Genomic DNA, 13,986 nt, shown 5'->3' with positions numbered 1-13,986 from the left:
CATTCCCTTCAAAGCAGATTCATTAACTGCAATGAGATTAATCATACCTATACCTTCCTTTAAAGGAGATACATTTACTGCAATGACATAAATCTTACTTTTCCTTCAAAGCAGATTCATTAACTGCAATGAGATTAATCATACCTATACCTTCCTTTAAAGGAGATACATTTACTGCAATGACATAAATCTTACCTTTCCTTCAAAGGAGATATAATTAATGCAATGAGATAAATATAACCTTTCCTTCAATGGAAATACATTTACAACGATGAGATAAACCTTACCTTTTCTGCAATGTAAACACATTTACTACAATGGAGACACATTAACAGTCGTAACCTCTGCCCACCACACTACTTCTATGATTTTTTAGCTGTAGTTCTATGAAAATAAAAACGAAAGAAGAAATACTTACCGCAGGAAGTTTACAATTCTAGTCCAAGAGAAATTTTCATTAGCTGATAATTTAAGTTTTCAGAAACATACTAAAATGTCGTATGATAGTTAATGAGAGAATTATCTACCGGATCCCACATGCCATAGATCATTAACACAACCAGGAAACTGTACCGTACAGGGGTTCGTGTTGTTTTTTCTTTAGTTTTCTATGTTGTGTCATGTGCACTATTGTTTGTCTAATTGTGTTTTTCATTTTTAGCCATGGAGTTGTCAGCTTATTTTCGATTTATGAGTTTGACTGTCCCTTTGGTATCTTTCGTCCCTCTTTTAAAATCAGCAAAAATATACCGGATTAAACTAATAATGTCCCTGAAAAAAATGTTAAACAAATTAAAGGGAAAAAACTTCCTTGGATTCCTTTTTAAACATGTGTTTCTTATTACCTCAATATCGAATGAATTACTACCAGCTGTTGTTTAAGGAGGCAGAATCAGAAAGAAAAAAGTCATGGTTAAAGAATTATAAAGCACTTGTTTAGATGATATCTTGTATTGCATTTATTCAAACAAACAGATTAATATCCTGACTAAATTAACCACTTTTCTATTTTCCTGTTACTGTCAAATGTCGTGTAAATTTAGAGGGGTATATCTTACAAAGCCTCACATAATAAATAATTAAAACAAACAAAAAACGACATAAATTTGAAGCTGATCAACGTTAATTGCTTTTAATTTTAAAATTTGATGTTAGACTAAAATATTCATATTCTAATATTATAATGCTAACAAAATTCTTTGTCGTAACAGAATAGTGAATACAGCTATAAATAGAATGGGGTTTTCTGACAATAATAACTGTAATGGGTAAATCATACCTTACCTTCAAAGGAGATACATGCACGTACAGTCTTGATAAAATTTGATTTAGCTAATAATTTAACAAAGAGATGAAAAGATAATTAGCTTAATTGTTTAACATGTTTAATACTAGTTCAACTGTCAGAAACTAAAAATAAGTGATTATGTCTTAAATATGGCTTTGGTCATTTTGCGATGTTTTTGATTTTTATTCTTTTTAAGATAGCTACGCATACAAGCAAAATACTAACTTATCTAGGGAAAACGCATGAAGATAAAATTCATATGGATTAGTTATCAAAGGTACCAGAATTATAACTTAATACGCCAGACGCTTGACTACTCTACATAAGAATCATCAGTGACGTTCAGATTAAAATAGTTATAAAGTCAAACAAGTATAAAGTTGAAGAGCATTGAGGACACAAAATTCCAAAACGTTGTGCCAAATACGGCTAAGGTAATATATTCCTGAGATAAGAAAATCCTTAGTTTTGGCAATAGGACATTTATTAAAATGACCATATAATTGATATTCATGTCAACACTGAAGTGCTAACTATCCGGTTGGTGATACCCTCGAAAAGCAGTGGCATCGACCCAGTAATGTAAATAGTTAACAAAGGTACCATTTTACAGTTTGTAGAAACAATAAAAAATAATGCCGTATGATTGTCAATAAGACAACTCTCCACCACAACCCATTACTTAAAACTGCAACAAATATTAATTTAAGATCACCGTACGGCAATAAAAAATTCGCAAACAAAAACAGCTTTAGTAAGCCATAAAAGGTCCCGAAAATTGAAATGTAAAACATTCAAAGATATTATTAAAAATGTTTTACGGAAGCTAAAACAGAAAGACAAACTTCCTGGTATATCACTTATATCAATGGACTTAACGAAAACCCATCTTTACAAGTTATCCCTCGAAATCACACTCCATTTTTACTTTTATACATTTCCCGAAAACAATAGGAATGGTGAATTAGATAGAAAATAATGGCATTTTTTTTTTGTTACTGACTTTACTTGCAAGAATATCAAGCGAGCTTGCGAGGGCGAGATGATATTAGAGCTGATGAAGTCAGTATCAAATACCATTTTTCTTTTTATCGGCAATCTTTCTACACTCTATGTTTTTTGTAAAGAATAAGAAGTTCAATGAAATAATAAGTAAATCTACTTTAACGTGTTCAAAACGTTTGGTTCGTTGTTCGGTTGTAAGAATGATGTCATGTGCATTTCATTGGTAAATTTAGATCGGATGGACAAGAACATGTCACTTACTGCACTGATAAATGACGTTATTGCCTTGTATTTTTGAGTATCTCGTCCTGTCCATGATATTAAAATATTAGGCAGCAAGATTAATGCGGAAATGTTCTAATTGCCGATACATACTCTTTATCTTCCGCCGGTAGATTCGTATTGTTATCCTAATGTACTGCAGAGCCCTTACCTAGTGTTTTGAGAAATATACTTAAGTTGATATCTTTACGACATTGACCTAATGGATTTTTTAAAGTACAACTTGAATTGATCATTTGATAGATATTTTAATTGTAAAACTAAATGAACCTTTGATTGTGGAAAAAGTGTTCCATGATGAAATTGACATTGCACAAAATTGAAACAGTCCATTAAATGCTTTATATCTTATCTGTTGTACCTGATGAACGTTGTGCGATTATACATGTGTAATAGTGACACACTTCACATGTTCAAACCACAAACAGAGAAATAACTATAATGCAATATGGTATGTTTGCCAATGAGGCAAGTTTGAGTTAATTAATCTCTGTTTCTGGCATTATAATAGTTACTTATCCACATTGTGTGATTAGCTAAACGCTGTACACACATAATAAATACTTTATCAATTGACAACACAAACAAATATAATACCATAACTAATGTTTAGTTTAGATGTACCCTTTTGTTTTTTATGACACAATTCAAAAAATGATAAAGCTCTGTAGATGATCAACGTTATATAAATATATCTTAATTATTACGTTTTGTTGTGATTGACACGTACAATAGGACCAATATATCCATGTTTTCTTATTAATGCAATGTAATTAGGGTCTGACGTGATAGATAAGTAAATAAAGTTGTAAATAAAATACTTTTTTTTTTATCTGAGATTAAATGACTATTCATCATTTTCTACGTAAGAAAATGACCACACCAAATCAGGAATATGACAATTGTTATCCATTCATTTGATATATTTCAGTTTTTGATTTTTCCATTTATTTAGAGACTTTCTGTTATGAGTTTTTCCCTGAGTTCAGTATTTTGAAATTATTTCTGAAATGAAAGAAATCTTTCCTTTTGCTCAATAGACATGCATTACAGTTTTAACCCCTGTCTATCACACAACGTATGTGATTTAACACTTCAATTGTAGGAAAATGAAAATGAAAGAAGAAAAACTTCCTGCTGAAAATTTACAATACTCGTCCTTGAGAAATTTTCATTGATTCAAAGTTTAACAAAAAGATGTAAAGATAATCATCATAAGTGTTTGATACTAGTTGAACTGCACTGCTAGGAAATACAATTAAGGAAAATCCGTCAAAAAAATGTGACAATTATAGTTTGTTTTTTAATTTTTCGATGTTTTGCGATTTTTTCTCGTACTCATACATGTACATGTCATAGGATGACTTTATTTGTAGAGAGTCGAAATCGCAAATCGGTTTATTACTGATACATATAACAGCAAAATCCAGTGTAAATTCACATTGCGATAAGACGTGTCACGGTACTTGTCTATCCCAAATTCATGTATTTGGTGTTAATGTTATATTTGTTATTGTCGTGGGATTTTGTCTGATGCTTGGTCCGTTTCTGTGTGTGTTACATTGTAGTGTTGTGTTGTTGTTCTCCTCTTATATTTAATGCGTTTCCCTCAGTTTTAGTTTGTTACCCCGATTATTTTTTGTTCATGGATTTATGAGTTTGAACGGCGGTATACTACTGTTGCCTTTATCTGTCATCAGTCAAATAAAGCTATTCAACATTGTTTAAGGAAAATGCATGTACAATGTAGATAAAAAAAAAACAAAGATTAAGCAGTTTTTACAGTTTTTAGAATGATTGCAGATGTTGTATGATTGTCAATGATTTATCTCTCCAAAATAATCTACATGCCTTCAAATTTAAACAACTAAATGTCACTGAGAGCAATGAGCAAACAAATACCGAGAAAGTAAGCTATAAAAAGCCCAGAAAATAAAAATGAAATATAAATCTTCCTTGAACTATGGATAAACATTTGTTTCTCATTCAATATCATAGAAACTGCTTTTAGTAATTGAAATAAATACATTTTTTTTATTAATCTTTATATAAAAAGAATATATACACATAATGCGTTACCCGTATTTGGAGATTTCCCAAACACGGTTATTTTCAGAAATTTAAACAAGGTAGCATGTTTCTACAAAAACTCGTCGTCGGAACATGGGAACTGATTTATAGTTTGCGTAATGTTCTTATTTTATATTCTATTTTGATTATAGTATATCAGTTTTCATCATTTAGACAAATATTCATATTAAAGATACCATTACTTTCAACGTAAGCGATATCGTGAGTGTTTATAGGTAACATGTTTCAGTGACTGAAAGGAAATTTCAAACCCCATAGATATCCACTGGGTTTTTGTTAATACTTTGCAATTTAATTGCAACATGGGCAACCTAACAGTTTGAAGGATTTGTCAATTATAACGAAAAAAATAATTGGCTTTACTGTCTGAAGCTTTCTGGTTTTGAGTTGTAGCATGACGCAGTTCTTTAATATGTCGCATACCCAATGAAAATATGATGAGGATATGATGTAAATGCACATGAGGCAATATTAATATCAATACATGGTAAAACTCAAGTATAGAAAGTTTTTATTGTTGTCCTTCATCTTCAAGTTTCATGAGGCATTCAACAATAACTAACATTTTCCATACTCGGTAGTAAGTTCAAATTGACCCTTCCCATTGGTTTGAACAGAATTCATGGTTAGATAGTATACAAAGTTACATTCCAATTTTTATTACTTTTTGTTGATATTCTTAAATTTCACCAGAAGCGAATATAATTGAAAATATAATGTCTAGGATTTCTCAACCTTACAGAGAGGAATAGTTTGATATTTCTTTGCCTTAAGATGTTTAAGATGTTTATATCTGTTATCAAACGAAGTTGGGGAAGGGATTTATTGTTTCACCTGTCCACCATCAAGTCCACTATCTATCTAGTTTAAGCATATTTATGAATAGTAGATTGGGAAACAAGTTATTGCAAATTATAATAATCTCTTTACACTGTGCGATGCGAGTGCTTCCCTTTAGCGGAATTAACATTTTTTTACCGAAATCTACAAGGGTGTCTTTTACGTCGTTTAAGATATATGGCTGTCTTTACACGAATCAACAATTTGTTGTCCCCTTCCGAGGGATTACCATTGTTTCCCAAGACCACATACGCAAAAGGTGTCAAGAGAGATCCAGAACGGGGATCGAAACAGGAGCCTTTGTGTTAGTTGTTCGATGCAATAACCACGACACTACGACTCCCCATCTATCTGTAGAAAGTATAAGTTATAGCTCATGAGATTTTGTCCATGAAATTTTGTATATAGATGCATCTTGAAAAACTAAGGGGTCCTGATAACAATTACGATTATCTTGACCTACATTTCACATATGAGTGACTGATTAAGGCTTGCATTAGAAACCACGTTTGAGATACAAGTCGTGGAGAACTAATGTTTTGGCAGTAGATGCATCTGCAATAGTCAGAATCAAGGGTCTGAAAAATATGTCATCTTGACATAAAATGCATTAATGTGGAAATGAGGTGAAAGTTTTTTTTAGTTCATACCTGATATGAGGAATACACACATTTTTTCAATAGATGTAACTTTGATAGTCACGACTTTCAAAATCAAGTCTTGAAAAAAATTAAGTGATATTCCATATCATCAACTGCACTTATAGATATTCCATTTCAATAATTGCACAATAGACTACTTTCGAGTTTGTCCGTCACTAAAAGCAACTCATCATTTATGCGCGCCTTTATGACGTCATTTACCAGAAAGAGGTGATTACCTTTATCCCTGCACTATCAACGTTCATCAAGCGTCTTAGTGATCGCCATTGTGCAGAACAAACTTGAAATACTATTTGTTCTGTGGATACTCAATCACAATTATCTAATTACAGCAGAGCATTATGACAATTATTAGAATTCAATTTGCCGAAATTTTCGTGCAATATAGCTTTAAAGTGTTTTAACCAATTGCTCAACATTGGAACGAAAGTGACGATGCACCTAAACGCACAACTGATGTTCAGTAAAACCGAAGTTTTTGTCGGAAATGCATCGCACTCGAAATTTGTCTATAATATCTATCATCATTACTAATTACTAACTGGATCGGACCAGTTATGTCAATTGAGGATTAAAGTGAACTCAATATCAAGATTGTTTTTATAATATTTTGCACTTTTTACACGAAAAACGTCCATATTTCAGGCCCACAAATTTAGTGTGTCCACCAATTAACTCACTTGTATGTATTGGCTGCGAGAAGAAAGTGTTACAAAAACAAAAATCGATATTATTCAAATGTGAAATTATTACTGTTATTACAAACCTCAGAAATTACTTAAAAAAAAACGCTTTTCCTACAGATTTTTCATTTAAATTTGGTGACTCTGTATATTGGGATAATTCTATACTTTTTAACAAAGTTTCTGACCACAACTATATTTTTGTTTTCTTAATATTCCTGATCCTATCCTCCTTCTATGTAGCTAGATGTGCAATGATCAGGAGTTTTATTTTGAATTATTGACACTAAAAGCAATTTTGAATTATTGTTTCAGAAATTAATTACAATGTAGCAATGGAAGATAAAATCACCGTACTCAACTTCTGGATAACTGTAAAATCTTTGATCTTTCACGATTGTTCATTTAAATAAGTTGAAACGCTCCAGCATTAAAACTAAATACATTGATTTTTTATTTTCCCATATGAAAGCATATAAACTGCATTTTATATATACATGTTTAACCCCGCCGTAATTTTACGCCTGTCCCAAGTCAGGAGCCTGTGGCCTTTATTAGTCTTATATGATTTTTTATTTTAGTTTCTTGTGTATAATTCTGAATTTAGTATGACGTCCATTATCACTGTACTAGTAAACATATTTTTAGGGGCCAGCTTAAGGACACCTACGGGTGCGGGTATTCTCGCTACATTGAAGACCCATTGGTGGCCTTCGGCTGTTGACTGCTCTATGGTCGGGTTGTTGTCGCTTTGACACATTCCCCATTTCCTTTCTCTATTTTAAGAATGTTAATATTCATAATGGCAAATGAATAAAAACTTCTGGTAAAATGGACAGATAGACTAAGTTTGTTTAAACACTAACAACCAGTTTAGTTTTACATATAAGGTACACACTTACTAGGTTTATTTAAGAGCTTCTTCAAATGGTTTTTTGACTTTATCAAATAAATGTATGGGCAATTCTTCTAGTTCTTCTCTTGTCCATTCGTTTGATGTGTTTGAACTTTTTATTTTGCACTTCGAATGGGGTCTTACCTTTTGAATTTTTCTCACCTGTATTACAGTCGCATCAGTTTCCATCATATTGACAATAATACATGAGCAAAATGTCACAAATAGGGGTAAATAACAACACGGACCCCACCAAAAACTAGGGATGATATCAGGTGCTACGGAAGGGGAAGGAGATCCTGCTCCAAATGTGGCACATGTAGTGTTGCTCAAGTTGTTACAAAGCCGGTAAATAGTCTTATTCTGCAGGTCACATTCGTGAAAAGGGAAGGGGATATTAGTCACCACATAAGGAACATATCCGATATCATCTGTTTCACGAATATTCGATAACGTTTAACCAACTCGTGATGCTGTCCGTAATATTGAGAAAATATTATCTAGAACTTGCACATTGTGTATTGATGGTATAGACGATAAAATCTTCGCTTTTCTGTAACTAGAATGATAAATCGCGCATTTTCGAAGGGGTTTTCTTGTTTGGCTTTCGAAATAATAAGCATTTTGCATTTAAGCATGTAAGACTTAAGCACTATAGATATCTAAAAAAATGCCCCTCGATTGTGTTTGTATAAGGGTGACGGTCCATAAGTTATTCTTTCAATGTGTTGCTTGTTGTCTGGGGTTTTGGAATGTTTACCATTGGCTAAGTAATGTCTAAAAATTGTGAGAATATTTAGACATAAGTTGTGTACAAAATGCTTGTAGTATTTTCATATGTTTCAACTGTTTTAAGTCATTTTCGGTTTCCCGTTAAGTATTTAGTAAGCAGATTTTAATAATTCAGTTATCCTCTTTTTGTATAAAGCCGGGGAAAACTTTTATAATGAATGAAAAAAAACCATAACAACGTTGGAATTTGAAGTTAAAAGGATAAATAAGTATATTTTTTAACATATGTCCTGGTTAGGGGGTAAAAGATATATGTATTTTTACAATATGATTTTATATGTAACATATGCATTCAAGTATAAGTATCTTTTAAGGACGATAGACATGATCTGGTTTGGCGGAATAAGTACTTTGAATTCATTAGTATTCGTTGGAGACAAATTTCCGTGGTTGTTGAACCACGAAGTTAAATGTTCAACAAATTACAAATTTTCTAAAGAATGTTTGCCAAAACCACGAAGATGCAAGTTTTCATCAAACCACGAAAATTGCTACCCTCGAAAATAAATGAATCTACATTAAAAATGTATGACCATTGATGCACTAGACATAACGATATGAACAAGTCCACAGAAGTAATTAAATATATCTTGTTATTATATGCTTATGTTGTATGATAAGTTAAACAAACATACTAAGTGAATAGAAGACATTCAGCAAATTCTGTCATCATCTGTTTTGAGATATTACATTATTTTATAGTTTATTGTCAGCATAAATATAGTTATCAAAGGTACCAGGATTTCAATAAGGTATGCCAGACGCGCGTTTCGTCTTCATAACACTCATCAGTGACGCTCATATCAAAATACTTATATAGCCAAACAAGAACAAAGTTGAAGAGCATATTTGAGGATCCAAAATTCATAAAAATTGGGCCAAATATGGCTAAGGTAATCTATGCCTGGGATAAAAAAATCCTTAGTTTTTTATGGCAAGCCGTTCTCGTCAAAACTATGTTTAAACCCTTTTTTCGACAAAAATACACACTGAGATTTAAAAACCTAAAATAACACACTGAGAAATCGAAATTACACACTGAGATTTAAAAAAAAAAAAAACACACACTGAGAATTCAAAATTACACACTGAGATTTTAAAAAGACACACTGAGATGAAATAAATTGAAAAACACACACTGAGAATTGTTAATTACACACTGAGATTTCAAAAATACACACTGAGATTAATATGCAAATTACTAATGAATATTCATGAGATGAATAATTCAACAGATTAATATCTTGATCTCAAGAACTCTTGTCATTATAATGAAATGCGATTCCTTCAACCAACATTCGTATTAAATTTCAAGACTTAACATCGCTCATATTCACAAGTTTGTTGCCTATAATTCAGATCATTACTACTACCAGTAATTAAACATGGGTCTCTTTTCAAAAGTCTTCCAACAGTTTCCTTGATTTCGCTAGTTAATCTTTTATATTTTTGTTACGTTTATATGGTATAATAGACACTTGGGTAAAAAATTCACTGCATTCTTTTGCAGATTGTTCCAATGTTTTCTTATAATTTTAATAAAGTTTTTCACCATTTGGTTATATTTTGTAATAAGAGTAAGTGGGTATTTTTCTTGTTCTTGTATTTCTAAAGTTTTTTTTTATTAATAATTTGAAACCAAATCGAAGGACTAACGAGTTCTGTCCCCTTGTTGTTTTAAGTTTGTAATAGAATCAGATTAAGTATGCTAATTAGATATGTGCGCATAAACAGTGCGCACAAATCTCAGTGTGTAATTTTAAATTCTCAGTGTGTAATTTTAAATTCTCAGTGTGTAATTTCAAATTCTCAGTGTGTGTTTTCAGTTTATTTATTCTCAGTGTGTCTTTTTGAAATCTCAGTGTGTAATTTTCAATTCTCAGTGTGTAATATTCAATTCTCAGTGTGCATTTTTCATTTTTGTAATCTCAGTGCGTCTTTATGAAATCTCAGTGTGTAATTTTTAATTCTCAGTGTGTAATTTTCAATTCTCAGTGTGTAATTTTCAATTCTCAGTGTGCGTATTGAAGTTTTTAAATCTCAGTGTGCTTTTTTGTAATTCTCAGTGTGTAAATTTTTCGAAAAATGGTTTAAACATAGTTTTGACGAGAACGGCTTGCCATAGTTTTTCGAAAAAATCATAGTTTTGTAAACCGAAATTTTATAAAAATGACTACATTATTGATATTTATGTCAACACCGAATCATGACTACTGGGCTGGTGATACCCTCGGGGACGAAACGTTCACCAGCAGTGGCATCGACACAGTGGTGTTAATAGTTATCAAAGGTAATAGGATTATAATTTAGTACGCCAGACTTGCGTTTCGTCTACATAAGACTCATCAGTGACGCTCATATCAAAATTCAAACCTTCACATTATATTTGTCGACATTGTATCAATACATTTTGGTACCGTGATATAATTTAAATTATAAAAGACTAACATTCATTCCATAGTGCAGTCCGATAACACAATTATATTAAGTTTGGCTTAAAGGTCATAGTAAGGTTCAATTAAACATTATCATTCCAGCGATAAAACTTTGGTTTAAAGGTTTAAAAGTGATGACTTCCTTTTTCTGCAAAGCGTTATCATAACATTTAAAAACTGCATCTTTATAAACGGATATTTCATAACATACTCCAAGTACTGTATATGCATTAGATATTTCATTATCTGTCATGTATTGGGGTAAACATATTTGACGTAATTCCTGTTGTCTGTTGAAAGCATCACCAATATGATGATAGCATAACAATCTGAGACAATGAGACATTATAATAGGTGATATATCGAAGTCTGTGTCTTTTACCTCAAGATTTAAGTCGTGTGGTATTAATGATAAATGTTGTGTTTACATGACATCATCTACAACAGCTGACTTCCCCATCTTAGGAAAAAAAATTGATAGCACATACTCCGTAAGTTTGAGTGTTACATTGTACTGTCTTCAGAAAGTAAGAACACAACAAATCTTTTACATCGTCATTTGTGTTTACGATACGCTTTAATGTTAATTTAAGAAGACTGTAACATAAAAGCTGGGTTAAATTAAACGAATGGACAAGTTGTGTTTCTGCCATGGAGAAAGATATTCTGCATAATAAATTACAATTTGGCACACTCCTGGGTCCAATAGGTACAACCAAACAACCGTTATTTATTATCCTGTCAATAATGACATTAGGGGGCCATTGCCGTCGATATTGCAACATCCATGGCATGACATGGTATGGTAAATATTTACAACTTAGGCAGAATGCAATATCCGTAGTTTGCTTGTCATCTGATAAGCAGGGACCGTGTGTTGAGAAATTCTTTTGCTGGTTTATTTGCTTTATAAGATTTATCAAGTTTGTCATTGATAAGTATTGACCTGTTTGTGTATTGACAACACATTCCTGCGCTATAAAGTTATTTCTTCTCCCTGCTGCTATCTATCTGAGTCTAGTAAATCCAGTATCTGTCTCCATCAATACTTCAGTGCGTTGTACCGGATGTTTAATATTCCTTTCAATCTGTGTAACGTTTACTACTTCATCGACAAACATTATATCTACGTCACTTCCTGGTAAATCCAATCCTTCTGCTAAACTCCCACTTGATATTTGTGTTTTATTTTCGTAATTTGCATTGTTTATTTTATCATGTAAGATAAACAGTAGTTGTCTTTTACGTATGTCTAATTCAGTACCTACTGTTCTAATAAGGTGTTTGACTAAGTCGTTTTCTATAGAATCATTTCCAGTCAAAAACAAATGCCCTATAAAAACATAAAGATACATAATCTATATATACTTAACAAATACAGGTAACTGTACTGCCTTTTAAATTAGCGAACATATATGGTGTTTATAAGATATTAGAGGCTTCTAAAATAAAAATGAATAACAATTTATTGGAAAAACTTCCTTTGGTTCCTAGATAAACAGTTTTTGCTGACTAAATAAATATCAGATACATTACGCAAAGCACTCGTTTACGGAAGCTAAATCAGACAAAAACACTTCCTGGTTGAAGACTTGTAAAGCAGTTGTTCAGATGATATTTTTTATTGTTTATATTGACACAAACAGATTAAAATACTGATTAACAATGTAAAACACTTATATACACGGACTTCTACGTTAATTGAAACACGAGTGTAAGAATATTCTTTCGAAACCCCCCTTCATTCCTTCTTTTATACATACATTTCCAAAAAAACATTTGACAGAGTTTCACACATTTTTTAACATTAAAAAAGAAGGATACACCTTTTGTGTTGATCATTTTTTGTTCCTGGTGTTATGTGTCTGTTTATTTAATGCATCAATGTAAATATAACGGAATTTGATGAGACTGTCAATAAAGTGAGAGGGTTAGCGCTATAAAACCAGGTTTAATCCACCATTTTCTACGTTTGAAAATGCCTGTACCAACACTAGTAACCCGAATTTAACTTGATCGGACAAAAACGTGTTAACGCTATTGAAATGAGATTGATCGTTATTTGATAAAGATTGACAAAAATTAAAAATCATGTTTAATTCATTTCAATTCATATCAATTCATTTTAACGCCAGTCAAATAGATTTCTCTGCAGTCGATCAATTGAAATCAAGTTAGTGGTTAGTTGCGTCAAACTAATAGGCCACGCCCCTGTTAAGCTATTTCAAACATGCATTAATTCGTTTTAAACATGGATGAGACCCGGGCTTTTTACAGGTAAATCACTCAAGCAAAACGACCTCGATGTATCTATCGTTTGGGCAGAATCAATTTGCGCCAATTGCAGTTTTTTGTTTCAAATTTTAAATGCGGACAGTCTTAGTAAAGTCACATGTTTCACAATTTAAACAAGCGAATGAATAATAGGGCGCCCGAATAATACACGTGACATGTTCATATATAAGGAATTAAAATAAAAACATTAAAATATATATGTACACGCGGTTTAAAAATGCAAAACTTGTGAATCTGGTGAAAATAAAATAGTTAGATATAACATAATTTTAATCTGGTCAAATGCACTAGATCTTTATCGCATATACACATGCGTTTCAAAAATTGCCAAGTTCTATGAAAACTCGTGACATGTTCATATATAAATGATGTCAGAATACAATAGATTTTGTAGTGACAATCAGTTGTTAGTAACATTATTTAATTGATAACATCCTATTTAAAGATTACACAATAGTGTTCAATGATCAGGTTTTACAAAGTTCACAAGTCCTCCATTTTCTTCAAATGAATTTGTGAGATTTGAACCTCTGATAGGTACGGTTGTGATATTGAGGTACAAATCAACGACTTTATAGACATGACCGAAACGATAGAAAGATTGAGTTGATATGTTTGCACATCAATTTACATCATTGTATAATATCCTATAATGAAATAAGGTTATATCCGAAAGGTTACAAATGAAATTGTAATTAAAATGGGTTTTTGATTTCTG

The sequence above is a fragment of the Mytilus galloprovincialis genome, chromosome 12 (genome assembly GCF_965363235.1).
Source record: "Mytilus galloprovincialis chromosome 12, xbMytGall1.hap1.1, whole genome shotgun sequence".
In the NCBI taxonomy this organism is placed as follows: Eukaryota; Metazoa; Mollusca; class Bivalvia; order Mytilida; family Mytilidae; genus Mytilus; species Mytilus galloprovincialis.
This window is presented reverse-complemented; position numbering follows the sequence as displayed.